At 43.7% G+C, this 14,654-nt stretch overlaps 1 protein-coding gene and 1 long non-coding RNA gene across 3 annotated transcripts in view; one reads left to right on the top strand and one right to left on the bottom strand.

The window, feature by feature from the left end:
* The window catches only part of RPL34 (ribosomal protein L34), a 305,621-nt gene that overhangs the window by 226,887 nt on the left and 64,080 nt on the right, over positions 1-14,654 (top strand). The gene's annotated exons all lie outside the window — the stretch shown is intronic.
* The window catches only part of LOC143819239 (uncharacterized), a 62,464-nt gene that overhangs the window by 43,915 nt on the left and 3,895 nt on the right, over positions 1-14,654 (bottom strand). For both annotated transcript variants that reach the window (XR_013224879.1, XR_013224878.1), the window contains exon 2: positions 10,307-10,381. This is a non-coding gene — a long non-coding RNA (uncharacterized LOC143819239). The remainder of the gene's footprint in view (positions 1-10,306; positions 10,382-14,654) is intronic.

Genomic DNA, 14,654 nt, shown 5'->3' with positions numbered 1-14,654 from the left:
GTTCTTCTGAGATTTTGAAATTAATAACGCCTTCCTCCATACCTCTGATTGGAATGAAAGGATCCATTCATTTCAACAGGATATGGGAATGAAATCACAAAGGGCCTGGCTTATATTAACAAAGTCTCCATACAATAATCTATTTATACATCTATTTCTTGTCTTTAAAATGCTTACTAGTTTAGCTCATGGCAAAGAAAATACCGCTGAGCCAAGAAAACAGTTACAGCCGCAACTAGCAAGATTGAGCCAGTCCAAATGTGGACAGCAGAGAGCAAACATTCAGGAAAGAAGAGAATGCTAAACAGGGTGAGCATGGTTTGTTGTCAATTTATTCTGCCATCCCACCCTATCTTTAGGATTTAGGAAGGTGAGAATAATCAAAGCCGTACAATTTTAAAATGAATAAAATCAATCTACAATTACATTAAAACTTCTTAAACTACCCTTTTCAAACCCAGCCCTTGCTGCTGCAAGCCACAGTGAAGGTTAAACCCCAAAGAAGTTGTTTTAAGCAGTTAAACAAATGTTGTTAGAAAGGCCTGAGAATCAGACCCATAGCATGAGAAAGTTACACAGCCATGGGGCTAAGAACTCTTAAGTTTACTGAGGAAGTTGAAATATGTTTTTATCATTCTGGAAGTACATACCTAGTTGGCTCTTCATTTGTCTGAGTACACCCTTCCTCCTCCAGCCAAAATAAGTATTTGTTTCCCTCACTGGTGTTCTCTTCAACTATTTAACCTCTGTTTCTGTCTTTCAATCCCTCATTTAACCTTCAGCCTCCCATCGCCTCTCTCACTCGCCAAATCATCTTCCCGCTTTTCTGCTAGAAGGTTATTCTTGTTCACCCTCAAATTCATTCTTCCTGGAACCCCTTCCTTTCCCTCATCACAACATCATGACCTTCCACCCTACCCTCTGGTCCTGTCGAGCCCTCCACAGCAGTCATAGTCCATCACTCTCTCAGCACCTTCCTTGCAGGTTTCCTCACTTTCCTCAGCTGCTTCTTACTGCCATTTTCTCAACCATCACGAAGCCTGTAACTTTAGCTCACTCCCTTGCGCGCCCAGTGGCACAAGACGGCAGCAGTCCAGTTTGTGGTGTGTGTTTTTAATTCTTTAAAAAAATATAACTTCTTCCTTTAATCTCTTATGCCAAGTCTTAAACAAAGACCACTTTCACTGTAGTAAACGATACCCTTTAAAGCAAACGCTATGTTAAATTAATTTCATAGATTTTCATGGCATAGATTCAAACTTGAATATTTGCCAAGGAAAAGGAGCAAATTTAGAAAGTGTAACTTTTCAGCCCAATACTAGATACATCTATTTATTTATTTATTTACAGCATTTAGAGCAGGGGTAGTCAAACTGCGGCCCTCCAGATGTCCATGGACTACAATTCCCAGGAGCCCCTGCCAGCGAATGCTGGCAGGGGCTCCTGGAAATTGTAGTCCATGGACATCTGGAGGGCCGCAGTTTGACTATCCCTGATTTAGAGTGTCCTCCCTTTGGACTGAGGCTCACGGTGTAAGGCTTCCTGATCTCCTTAGGCAGGCTGTTCCACAATTTGGGGGGGGGGGTACAGTGGAGAAAGCATGTCTGTGGGGCAGTTGTTGATTTTGCCCATCTGAAGAGTGGCACCTGGGGGAAGCCCAGGTCCAATTATCCTTTACTTCTGGATACAGATTAAATGAACAACTTGGTTCAAGGAATGTCCCAAACTAGAGATATTCCTTTTCTGAAATCCAAAATAATTTTTAAACGAATATGCAAGATTTACATCATTTGTCAATCTGCCATCCCGAGAAACGGCAGAAAGTACCTTCACAATGCTTCCAAAGCCACCAGAGTACTGGCTGTTGATATATCTATATCTCTTTCTGGTTTCAGCATTATATTTGGGAATTGTGCTTTTTGTTCACTGAAGCTATTTTTGTTGCGGGAGTGGGGAAAAGCATGGTTTTGCTCTTGGTTTGCTATGTTGAATTGGTCATGCCTTAAATCTTTCTGCCTCATTGACTCTGAGAACTGCCTGGGCTCTGTTGATTATTGACTTAAGATCAGCTGCACTGTATCTAATTTGCTGTAGTCTGATCCTTGATTTTTGAGTCTGGTTGATTAAAATAGCTCCATTTTCTTTGGCCTCAGATAAGCTCATTTCTGCTTTGGTGTCTGGATCTTTATTTGGATTTGTTATTCCTGTACTCATTAAATATTGTGAAGTCTGTCTAAGCAACAACATTACTCTAGCTGCAGTTCAGCCATTGGCAAAACGTCTTACTAGCCTTCGATCAATAGGAGAACTAGACCTAAGCAAAGCATTTACCCTGATGCATTACATTGCTTAGTATTTCAAGGATATTAGTATCCTTAAGTTTTAAGGATGCATTAAAAAGTTAATCTTTATGTCAAGCTGGACAGCCAATATTAATAGAGGTAGTATACAGAGATTTATGCCAGTTTCAATGCCTCTTTTTTATGATGCATGGATATTAAACCTCTAAAAAAGGGATGATAAAATGTAAGCCAGTCAGATAATGTGAATTTTATTTTGCATTCTTCAGCTTTTTAATGATTTATTTAAGGAAAATAATCTTTCCAAGCCCTGGTGTACATGGCTTTCAAATATCCACAACTGAAGCAGTCTAACAACTGTTCCTTTAGCCTATAGTTAGCAAACCTACAGAGAAAAGTAGGAAGTGAGTGAATGACTTCAGAATGCATGGCACCTGTCATAAGATGTATACATGCTTGAGCATCACAACTATTATTATAAGTGCTTGCAACAGCTGTAGAATAATGAAGAGCATTTCCATGACCAAAAATATTTCTGTGCCATCAGTGTTAACCTCATAAAATATTATACAAACTTTTGTCACGCCCTCCCCGGGGAGATTCCTCTGTCTCCTTCTTTCAGTGTCTTTCACTAGCACCTTTTAAATTTCTTTCACCTTTTTAATTCAGACTGAGGAAAAGTGCTGGCACTCACAAGTTCACACCTTGAATAAATCTTTGTTGGTCTTAAAGGTGCCACTGGACTCTGATCTTGTTTTGTTGTGCTGCTTCAGACCAACAGGGCTACCCACTTGAATATACCCCCAATCATTTTATTTCCCTGGGCTGCAGGTTACTGCAGATAGAGACTGCAGCAAAGAGATTAAAAGATGCTTGCTTCTGGGGAGGAAAGCTACGGCAAATCTAGACAGCATCCTAAAAAGCAGAGACATCACCCTGCCAACAAAAGTGCGTTTAGTCAAGGCTATGGTATTCCCAGTTGCAATGTATGGCTGTGAAAGTTGGACCATAAGGAAGGCCGGGTGTCAAAGAATTGAGGCTTTTGAACTCTGGTGCTGGAGAAGACTCTTGCGAGTCCCTTGGACTGCAAGGCGAACAAACCGGTCAGTCCTAGAGGAGATCAGCCCTGCCTGCTCCTTAGAAGGCCAGATCCTGAAGATGAAACTCAAATACTTTGGCCACCTCATGAGAAGGAAGGACTCCCTGGAGAAGAGCCTAATGCTGGGAGTGATCGAGGGCAAAAGAAGAAGGGGACGACAGAGAATGAGGTGGCTGGATGGAGTCACTGAAGCAGTAGGTGCAAACTTAAATGGACTCCGGGGAATGGTAGAGGACAGGAAGGCCTGGAGGATCATTGTCCATGGGGTCGCGATGGGTCGGACACGACTTTGCACCTAACAACAACAAATGAAGAGACAAAAAAAAATGCTGTGGTTTCTAATGTCAAATCACATCTTAGCTACTTTTGTCACTTCCAATTTATGGTGACCATATAGAAGAAGAAGAAGAAGAAGAAGAAGAAGAAGAAGAAGAAGAAGAAGAAGAAGAAGAAGAAGAAGAAGAAGAAGAAGAAGAAGAAGAAGAAGAAGAAGAAGAGTTGGTTCTTATATGCCGCTTTTCCCTACCCGAAGGAGGTTCAAAGCGGCTTACAGTCGCCTTCCCATTCCTCTCCCCACAACAGACACCCTGTGGGGTGGGTGAGGCTGAGAGAGCCCTGATATCACTGCCCGGTCAGAACAGTTTTATCAGTGCCGTGGCGAGCCCAAGGTCACCCAGCTGGTTGCATGTGGCCTTCAACTTTCCCCAGCATTATTGCCTTTTCCAATGAGTCTTATCCTCATAATGTAACCAAAGTGCTAGGAATTGAATCTGGGTTTTTCTTTACCACTGAGCCCTGGCTCCACCCCAAGATACATAACAAATATGACAGAGGTAATTCAGAGCCATGTCAAAACAAGTCATATTTGGCAAACACGTGGCTTCAGTTTCTGTGCCCACCTTCTTTTCCCTCCAGTGTATTTATTCTGTAGCTACAATTTTAAAAACACACATTTCTAAATTGGGGTGGAACATCATTTGTGATGTGTGGGGGATAGTGTTCAAAGTTTAAAAAAAAAAATTACACAGTTGCCCTATTGCAGCTGGACCGTAGTGTCCAGCAAGTGCCTTCCAGCAGACAATGATCACAATCATCCTCACTCCTTGAGGGCTGCCAACTTCCAGATGGGGCAAGGAAGTTGGCAATCCTGTAATTATAGCTGGTCTTCAAAATGATATTAATTCCCACAGAAAAAATGGCAGCTTTGGAAGATGGGTTCTATGGCATTATGCTTCACAAAGGTCCTTTCTCTCCCCAGACTTTGCCCTTCCTAGGAGTCACTTCCAAATATCCAGGAATTTCCCAGCCCCTGCCCTTTCCAAGTGCTACCTGCAAAATCCAGGAATTTCCAGTCAGAGTTGATAACCCTAATAAGAATAAGAATAAGAATAAGAATAAGAATAAGAATAAGAATAAGAATAAGAATAAGAATAAGAATAAGAATAAGAATAAGAATAAGAATAAGAATATTTTATTACCCGTATAATAACAATTTATTACCCATCACTCCCGAGACCGGCTCATGGCGGGTTACAATTGTCCATGTTAAAAACCCCAATAAAATCCCATTAAAATAAATCCAAGGACACAAAAATACAGCAACAAACCCAACAACATGGCGGTAGTCCTCAATCTCCCATCCCCCCCCAAAAACATCTAATAAGGGGAGTAGCTGTTGCTTGTGGGAGATCTGGATCATAATTATAGCAAATCATACTATTTTTGTAGTACTAAACTCTGCTAGGGCGTGAAACATGCATAAAACAGGTGAAGGCACAGGTAGACTCTCTAGATATCACTGAGTTACAGGTGGCTTACTGTGACTTACTGTGTGGTACAAAAGGAATCATTTAAAAATATTTGACACTTTTACCGTTCTGTTTTAAAACACCAGTTATCTGCAGAATGCTTTAAAGGTGCAAAATGAGGTGAAAATATGGAACACTGTGCAACATGTTCCAATGAACACTTACAATTTTTACACTTGCACATGAGGAACCCTATAAGACAGTTATTTGGACCCCTTGATAGCTATCCTGTCAAACCACAGCAATTAGTGTTCTAAGGTCTTAGTGTTGATGCTCTTCTCCTCTGATAGCTCATTTAAAATGCTAGCCCTGTAATTTATTAGCAATGTTTAATACCTCAGTGACCATAAACCTTAGCATTTTATCGCCACTGATTTACATAGCTTTGATGTTCTGCCCAGCATTGCACAATCCAAAACAAATTACTTTCAGGAAACTGAACTTTATATAAATACAGGAAAGCAATAAATAGTGCCATAGGTGGAACATTTCTCCAGTGCATTCTGACATGCCACAATCTCTTCTCATGGGGTTGACTGCAGCCTTCTCAATCCTCCACGGGGGAGTTTTCACCCAGGAGTGCCCTTCCCACTCTGGTTGCTGTGACAGTTTTTCTTGACCAAGGTTTGATCCACAATGAAGACTATTTTTTAGATCTTTACTGGAGAAGGCCTGAAGGTTTCTAGTCAAAGTTCCTTCAGTTGCAGTCTTCTTGCTAATGAGCCCCAGATGTACAAGAAACAGAAACTTTCATTCATTTTTTAGTATGTTGTTTCTCCCCTTCTCTTCCCCCACTCCACCCCAGCTCTGGCAAAAGGTTGAAGAGGAAGGGGAAAACTGTTTATAAAGGAGCACATACAGCATAATGGATTAGTGACAAATGTATTTTGTTGATGATCCATACTGAGCTGGCCTGGACATAACTGACCAGAGACTGGATCAAAGAGCTTTGAACTTGTTCAGTCCTAAGGCAAAGGTTTTCAAAAGAGCCCCCAGAGACTAAGGTATCCAGTGTCCAATGAAATATACTCATGTTTGTATTGATTCTTTCAAAGATCACCTCTCTACTTTGCAAATATAATCCCGAAGCTAGGAAATGAAGTCATGCTAACAAAGATTCTTAGCACGCAGTCCAGTCCTGTGTACATCAAGAGGCACAGGCCTTTTGTTATATTCTTCTGATTGCTGATGTGCCATTAGTATGTGCAAATGATACATGATTTCATTTAAAAAAAAACAAAAAATATTGCTTTCCCTCATTTCCTCCCAGGTTTCTTTGCTTTCCTTCGTCCCATTACCCTGCAGCAGTGTTTTCTGGAAAAGGTTAAATAAATCTTCCTCGAGAGCACAGTCTCCTGTGAGCGCCTGTCAGTGCCTGTTGTTTGAGTCTACATCTGGCTTAAGCCACATGGGATGAATTATTTGATCCCCCTCCCTTCTTTCTCCTTGCCTTTGTACTCATCAATGTAGTTTTAAGGTTCCTGTTTGAAGTCTTCCATCCATGGCACCCAATACTAATTTTGATCTCCACATGGAATACTAATGAAACGCTATGATGTGGTTACAAACCAGAAAACTATTGCCACTAATGGTGATAACTGTTATTGATTGTCTCCTGTTTTAGACGTGTGCACATGGCAGCTGGCAAAATTTTTGCTACTGTTATGACATCATCGGCCCATTGCATTTATCTCTCGTTTCATCTTCCTAATGACGAACAGTTTTCTTGCATGTCAATATAATGGCAGATTTTTGAACAAAGATTTCCATGTAAACATGCACAATCCATTTTCAAAATGGTGGCCACTTTAAGTGTAGGATTGTCAGAGAGAAGGTTTCTAGAGATATGCCATCCTTAACACTATTTTGCTCCCTTATATATTTGGGAAACAGCCTCCTGGGAGGAGACTGTCTGGGGCTCTGTCTGTCCAGGTCCACCCTGATTGGCCTTCCCCCTCCAGCTCCCACCATCCCTCCTTGCCTGCTAGAAGCCTTGTGGCTGCGGCCTCCATTGTCACCCACGAGGAGAGAGGCAGCAACAGGGCTTGGCGGCCTGCAGGTACCCTCCTGCTGGGAGGGAGCCGGGGGGGGGGGTTAAGTTTGCAGCCTCCATGAGGGCTGCAAAACCGTGTCGCTGCCAGCAGGGGGAGGGCTTTTCCACTCCCTTTGGCCTGCTTTGGCTTTGCAGGCCAAAGGGAGCCACAGCCACCCTCTCACGACCTCCTGCCTGCCGTCCCTTTCAAAGTCCATTTTTAAAATGGGCTTTGATACTAGTTCATTTATAATGAGGGATGTCCTGTTGGCCAACATCTATGAAACATTTCACAGATAGTTACAAGTTTTCTGTTTTATAAAGAACAGAACATGAGGCAGTCTAGGTGTGAGTATAGAATTTCTGCCATCCTTAATTATCTTATAAAGGACTTCAGAAACTAGTAACACTCCTGGAAGAGGTTTCAGTGGCATTCAGTTCATATATAGTACATATTCATCTCTTTTTCGCCTGGAAAATGATTCAATACAAGTTGAATTATCCTTGTCCTTCATTACTACTAGTTTCTGCATAACTAAAATTTATATCAGTCTTATGTGCAAGCACTGGGGCGGGGCACAAGGAAACCTGACCTTGGTATCAGAGCAGCAATATTATTCTTGCAACGCATAGCTAGATTGGATACAGAGCCAGTTCTCAAGCCACTGTGTTTCAAGGAACACAATGAGGAGGGCACTCACGCACCATAAAGGCACAGATGGCTCATGCTCACTGGCAGAAAAGAAGGTGATGCCACTGTCAGCCAGGTCCAAGCCAAAGGCGGTGTGGAAAGAGTCCATGGGTTCACCTTGCTCGTGGTGACAAAATACCTTATATCAGTGGTCCCCAACCTTTTTATCACTGGGGACCGGTCAACGCTTGACAATTTCACTGAGGTCTTTTACCGAGGGACATTGCTGCTGCCGCCTGAGCCCCTGTTCTGCTTGCTTTCCCGCAGGCACCCCTGACCTCCCACTGCCCGCTGGGGGGGCACTGCCAGCAGCAGCTGTGCAGTGCCACATTGAGGGGGAACTCCAGCCATGGTGGCTGCCAGAGAGCACCAAAGGTGAGCTGGCGGCAGAGTGGCAGGGCAGCCCCCAAGGCAGCAACCAGAGAGGAGGATGAGGAGGAGCCACGACCTGGTACCAACTGATCCATGGACCAGTACCGGGCCCCGGATCGGGGGTTGGAGACCGCTGCCTTATATGACCATCATTGCATATGGACTTTGAAGGGCAACTGGCTGCCTAGAAACAGTCATGTACCCACTGGTTCCTCCCCACTGGTCTGCAAGCCAAGTCAGATCCCCATTACAGATTTTAAAGTGAATTTTCCTGAGACTTTCTAATGCTACAAATCTATGTCCATTTCTCATATGTGTTTACTGGAATCTAATTGCCAGATCCCTTGCCATTCTTCACCCAATGAATCATATGGGAAGCTACTGAAATGAGTCAGATTTAAACCAGGTGCTGGTCTTTTATTGGTACTCAGTAACATTTGTGTAGAAACACAAAGCAAGGGAGTACAACAGAGACTAAAGAAGAAGAAAAACACTAAGCTATGAACTCCACTTAAGCTGACATGTCATCTAATTTAATTAAGAATAAAGGCTGTATTAAAAAGCTCCTTTATTTGAATCCTTTGAATGGTTATATGAATTCATTGTGTTCCTTCATCCATGGTCTCTCACATCCATCAAATGCTATTGATGACACTCCTATTTAACTGATTTGCAATCAACCAAATGATCTGGATATTGTCCAAGTGAGCTGAATAAATATTTGATAACACTGTTGACATGACACTTTTTGTGTAAGCTGTGCCAAGGACGAGCTAGCCTTCTAGTGACCTATTTAGCTTAATAAATTAAGACATTTCCCATTTTGCAGAAATTAATGTCATGAAATACAATTTCTATAACACTGCAATATGCAGACAAAAGAAAAAAAAACAGTTCTGAAATTTTCCCACAAATATCTGATACATCTACATTTTTGCTCAAGCAAGTAGAGAAACAAGGGAATGCAGCATGGTACAGCCCAATCTTGCCAGATCTTGGAAGTAGTGTTGGTACTTGGATGGAAAACCACCAAGGAAGACTCTGCAGAGGAAGGCAATGGCAAACCAACTCTACTTCTCACATGCCTTGAAGGATCCTTGGCTGGGATTGCCATAAGTTGGCTGTGACTTGACATCACTTAGGCCCATTATGCACGGCCGCCGAAACGGCGATTTCGGGTCACATGGAAAACGCGGAGGGGGAAGACGTGACACATACCGATTATGTACGGGGCGGGGCGCGACGGCGGCAAAACCCAGAGTAACCGATTATGCACGCGGCGATCTGGGCGCCGCTTCTGGTTGCGCCCCTTTCACCCGGAAGCTGCGCTTTCTTCCGCGTTTCACTGACGCGGCTTTTTCGGCGGCATGCACCGAAGCTGCGGCCGGTTGCAGCCGGCTCCGTGTGCGCTAAAACCCCCGTGCATAATGGGTCTTAGACACACAAATAGTGAAAAAGATGCTCTCTATCCAACTCCATGACTAGCTTTAGAATAAATGGTGTAGTTTTCACCAAGAAAGAAGGCAGTTGTCTGAAATTCATTTGTGGGGGGGCATTCAAAACCATTTTAAATCATTGTCTTTTTGTAGTATTAGCTTGGCTATTTTACCATTTTTGTGCAGCTGGTGTGAAAGTCAGTGGCTATGAGATGGTATGTTCTGAGTCTGCAAAAGAGACCATACAGGTAGCCCATTTCTTTCACAGCTTCTGTTCGGGAGTCCATAAAAATATCCTGAACCCATATTCTCACAGGCATATATATACTCTGGAATTTCAGAGCAATCTCTGGCCCATTTTCCTTGTTCATCCTGATCACTCATAAATGTCTGAGAACTGTGTACAGTTCAAAGGCTACCTTGTGTGACAAGCATGTTGTCATGCAATGCTTAAGCAAAAAGTAGTGTAAGTTAAAAGGATATCAGCCTTTCTTCTGAATTAACAGCCTAAGTGCAGACACGGATAAGAAGATTTTCCTGACTTAAATATCTTATAAATGGTACTTACCATTTCTCTCCCTTTTGCTCCTCATTTTGAAGCAGTTTCTTAGCAATATGCTTACATCAAAAATCATGGTCTGTTCTATCAAAAGAGGGAAATAGAAGCATTATTATGATTGCCAAACAAGTGCTGTTGCCACAATATTTCTCTTTTTCTGGTTGTTGCTGCATGGTGAAATGCACATAAAAATAGCAATAATAATAATAATATTGTATACTTATATTCTACTTTTCCCCCAAAGAGCTTAGTGCACGAACATCAGATTATACAGGTTTAGCCTTATGACATCCTTTATGAGGCTTAGAGGAATACAAATAGTGTCTGCCCATGTATAAGGACCACATGGACGGAAGGATTGGATCACAGTGACAGAATCCCTTCCTGCATTCAACACATCGATTTTGCTTCACATGCGGACCATAAATCATAGGAACAAAGGTTCTGTCCATGCGATTTCTAATCCCCAATATTTTACCCAATCTAAGGACCACGGGGGGGGGGGGACTATGCATGAGTCATGCTTTACACAGATTTAGGTTGTCTACATGAGGATATGATGAGTCACTCAGAGTGGTTCCTGGCTGAGTAGAGCTAGTCAAAGTCTAGTATGCCATCTACTCTATTGGATTGCTCCAGGCTGCATCCAGCAACACGAAACTGAATCTTTTGTAAGAGGATCACTCTTGTTAAGATTAAAAACCAAGTATTTGTTATTGATGGGACACCAAAATTCTGTCTTCTCTGTACCTATGGAAGGTATAAGAGCTTCATCCCATATGGGGTTGCTCCTACTTACACTAACCCACTCTGATCAACTGCCAGTAGAATGGAGTATCTGACTTAGTTGAAGAGTAACTTAACAGCCATACTGAAGCCACAGAGCAGAATGTGTCCTGATTGATTTGATGCAAACTTTTGCAGTAGGTCAGGCATCTCCCCTTCACATCTGGACAGAGTTGTGTGAAAGCTTGCCAGTGCTGAATTACATTATTCACAGCCTGGAGCTGGTTAGCAGACATCTTTCTGGAGACTCTCTAGAGGCATGTTTGTTCCTGTCTGTGATTTTTCTTGACTATGGACATCATCATAGACCTTTAAATATGTGTTCTGGACTCAGTGCCCCTAATAAGATCGCCTTGATCTTATTCTATGCCTACTGGTACCTTTCAAGCATACAAAAGCCCTTTTAATATGTGAGGTTACCATTTTGTCTGAACAGGGTCAATGCCAAACGTTTGCATACATGCTAACCAGCTACTGGGTTTTCAAGGTTCTGGTTTATGTATATTGGAGCAGTACATGTGTGCAAAAAATACCTGCCCTCTCTTCATACAACATGGTGACAGCATATATTGGGATCTTCATGGGTAAAGTCTAGTATGCCCACGCCTCCTGGCGCCAAAGCGCCCAACCCTAAACAATTGTGTTTTAGCCATTTCTTTTGGATACCTTGCTCAATCTGATGCTATGCTAAAAGTATGCTTGTGAACAATATCTTTTAAATAAATATAACTTTTGATGCTGTTAGTGGTTCTGTGTACCACATAGACATCCAACATCTTGGACATGCTATTTGAAAAGGAATGCCAGGGGAAAGGCCAGCAATTGGCAAGTGGCCATTCCTCCATGGGTGCTCAAGGCAGTAAACTGTTCCTATAGTGGTCAGGTACTGGACAGTAGGGGACACAGAGGCAAGGCCTTAGAACTTGAAAGAGAAAGTCCCAGCAGGCAATTCCATACAAAGGTCATGTGGTGGCAGTGGGTCACCCAAGAGAGAAAGAGAAGCCTTTCCAGGTGTTGGGTAAACCTTGGAGGGCAGGGTGGAATAGGGCCTATAGGCCAAAGCAGGGTCCATTTCATCACACAGGGTTCAGTTTCCAAACTTATTTTCAGTACTAGCGGGCAGCGGCAGAGAGAGCGGGCTAAGGTGGGGAACGTACCAGAGGCGATGGTCGCGTCGGCGACGAGGAGTTCATTGGTGGCCAGGCCACTGGGAAGGTGGGTGAGCAGCAGCGGGCACATGGAAGGCTGGTGGCTGGTGGAGAGGGCTGCGGCTGGGCAATCGCGCATCCTCACTGCGGCTGGGCAATCACGCGTCCTCACTGCACCATGGGCCAGGGGGCGTAGCGCTGGCAGCAAGGGCCATTGGGAAGGCGTGGTTTGCTGGCAGGCAGCCAGCTGGTGGCATGGGTCTGTGGGCGGGAAGGCCCCTGTAGAGGCGGAGGCTCCGTGGCATGCGGGCGCTGGGCTGTGGGGTGCCACTGCTGAAAAGGTGTGTGTGGAGTGGGTGGCTCCATGGTGGGTGGGCGGAGGGCTGCGGGGTGGCACTGCCGGGCATGGCTCTTGGGAGTGGGTGCTTCGGCGGCAGACGGAGGGCTGCGCAGCACCCTGCAACCTGGAAGGACATGAGTCGGCCAAGCGGAGGCCTTGCCGGTCAGACGAAGCTTGGCAAGCGGTCCCACACGGCTGGGGGAGGCGGGCACTCTAGGGGCCATCCCAATATGGAGGTGCCCAGCTTTGCTGGGCACTTCTGGATTGGCCCACTGCCTGTGGATTCCGAGGCCCAGACAGACCCGGACAGCGCCGCCCATATGGCTCTTTCAATTTTAAGAGCCAATGGTTACAATTAGGACTCAGTCCTGGAACAAGTGACAGAATGCAAAAAAAGTAGTTTAATACCACTGAATTCAGTGCCACTGGGTTGCTTGTCCCCACATACCTGAGATAAGAGGAATGAGCAGCAAGGCATGAATTACAAGATGGTCCCACAGCTGGAAAAGTTGATGTTAATTCCCTTAAATCTTTTGTCTGTGCATTTCACAAATTGTGCTGATGTCAGCAAGGTATGACAGAGGTTACAAGAAAGAAATTCATTTTATTGACTCATGGTTGCACTTAAGTAGTTGTGGTTAGAAGGGGGAGGGAAAGAAACCATTTCAGGAAAGGTTGCCAAAAGACAACTTCTAAATTTTGAGATGGAATTTGCCCTAAATCCACTCCTAACTCTATCAAATTAAAGTTTACAGTGATTATAAAATATATATTTGTGAGCTATACATCATTCTGTTTATGAGTAGCCTGGAGGACAGAAGTTCTGTAAGAATCCTTTTTTAGCTTTCTTGAGTTACTTAAATATCAAGATACGTAATGACAAAATTATCTTGGATTAAATATAAAAGGGATTTTCAACAGTTGGACTCAAGACAATTATAATATAACTCAAAACTTTTATTGCCTATTTATTAGTTTTTTAAAGTTCACGATTCTTCCAAGAGAACATCTTACACATTATTGGATATTTAAAAATAGTTTCTGTATAAAGATAAACATAGAAGTCCTGATCCAGCAAGGAGGAGCTGCAGATTTCAACAGTCTTTTGCAGGTGGATCACCTGACAGATTCTACATGTACATATGGGTGCCACATGTAGAAAAGCTGATAGTTCTGTTATCTTTATGGGATTTCCATATTGTTCCTCTTTTCATTCTTACAATTAGCTGGAAGCTTGTTTGAGAAAGCATGGAGAAACAATGAGGAACCATTGAAAGACAACAAATGGGCAACAGGAGGAGGAAGCTTGGAGAATAAAGGCTACAGTTGGCGCCCAAACTTCAGGAACATATTTGTGTGAAAGACCAGAATCATGTTAATCAGAAACAGGAAGCTGTCCTGCTAACATGCCCCCAAGACAGAAGAAGAAGAGAAGAAGAGCTGTTTTTTTATATCCTGCTTTTCACTACTCAAATGAGTACCAAAGCGGCTTACAAACACCTTTCTCTTTCTTTCCCCACAACAGACATCCTGTGAGGTGTGTGGAGCTGAGAAAACTCTATGAGAAGTGTTCTGAGATAACAGCTCTCTGAGGCCCATTATGCACGGCCGCCGAAACGGCGATTTCGGGTCACATGGAAAACACGGAAAGGGAAGACGCAAAGCACACCAGTTATGCACGGGAGGGGGCATGACGGCGGCAAAACCCAGAGTAACCGATTATGCACGTGGCGATCCCGGCGCCGCTTCTGGTTGCGCCCCAGTCACCCGGAAGCTGCGCTTTCTTCCGCGTTTCACTGACGCGGCTTTTTCGGTGAAATGCGCCGAAGCTGCGGCCGGTTGCAGCCGGCTCCGTGCGTTATCGGTGATTTTAGTCGCCGCCATTCCACCGTGAATGTGCGTTATTCCCCCCGTGCATAATGGGTCTGACTGGCTCAAGGTCATCCAGATGTCTGCATGTGGTGCAGTAGGGAACCCAGTTCTTCAGATTATTCGCTGCTCTTTAAGCACTACACCTTGCTGGTTTATAGACAGGTCACAAGTAGATTTTCCCTTAAAAATTATTTGGAAACCACTTTTTTAC

The sequence above is a fragment of the Paroedura picta genome, chromosome 10 (genome assembly GCF_049243985.1).
Source record: "Paroedura picta isolate Pp20150507F chromosome 10, Ppicta_v3.0, whole genome shotgun sequence".
NCBI classification, from domain to species: Eukaryota; Metazoa; Chordata; class Lepidosauria; order Squamata; family Gekkonidae; genus Paroedura; species Paroedura picta.
The sequence above is the reverse complement of the archived record's forward strand: the minus strand, read 5'-3'. Positions and strand labels throughout refer to the sequence as shown.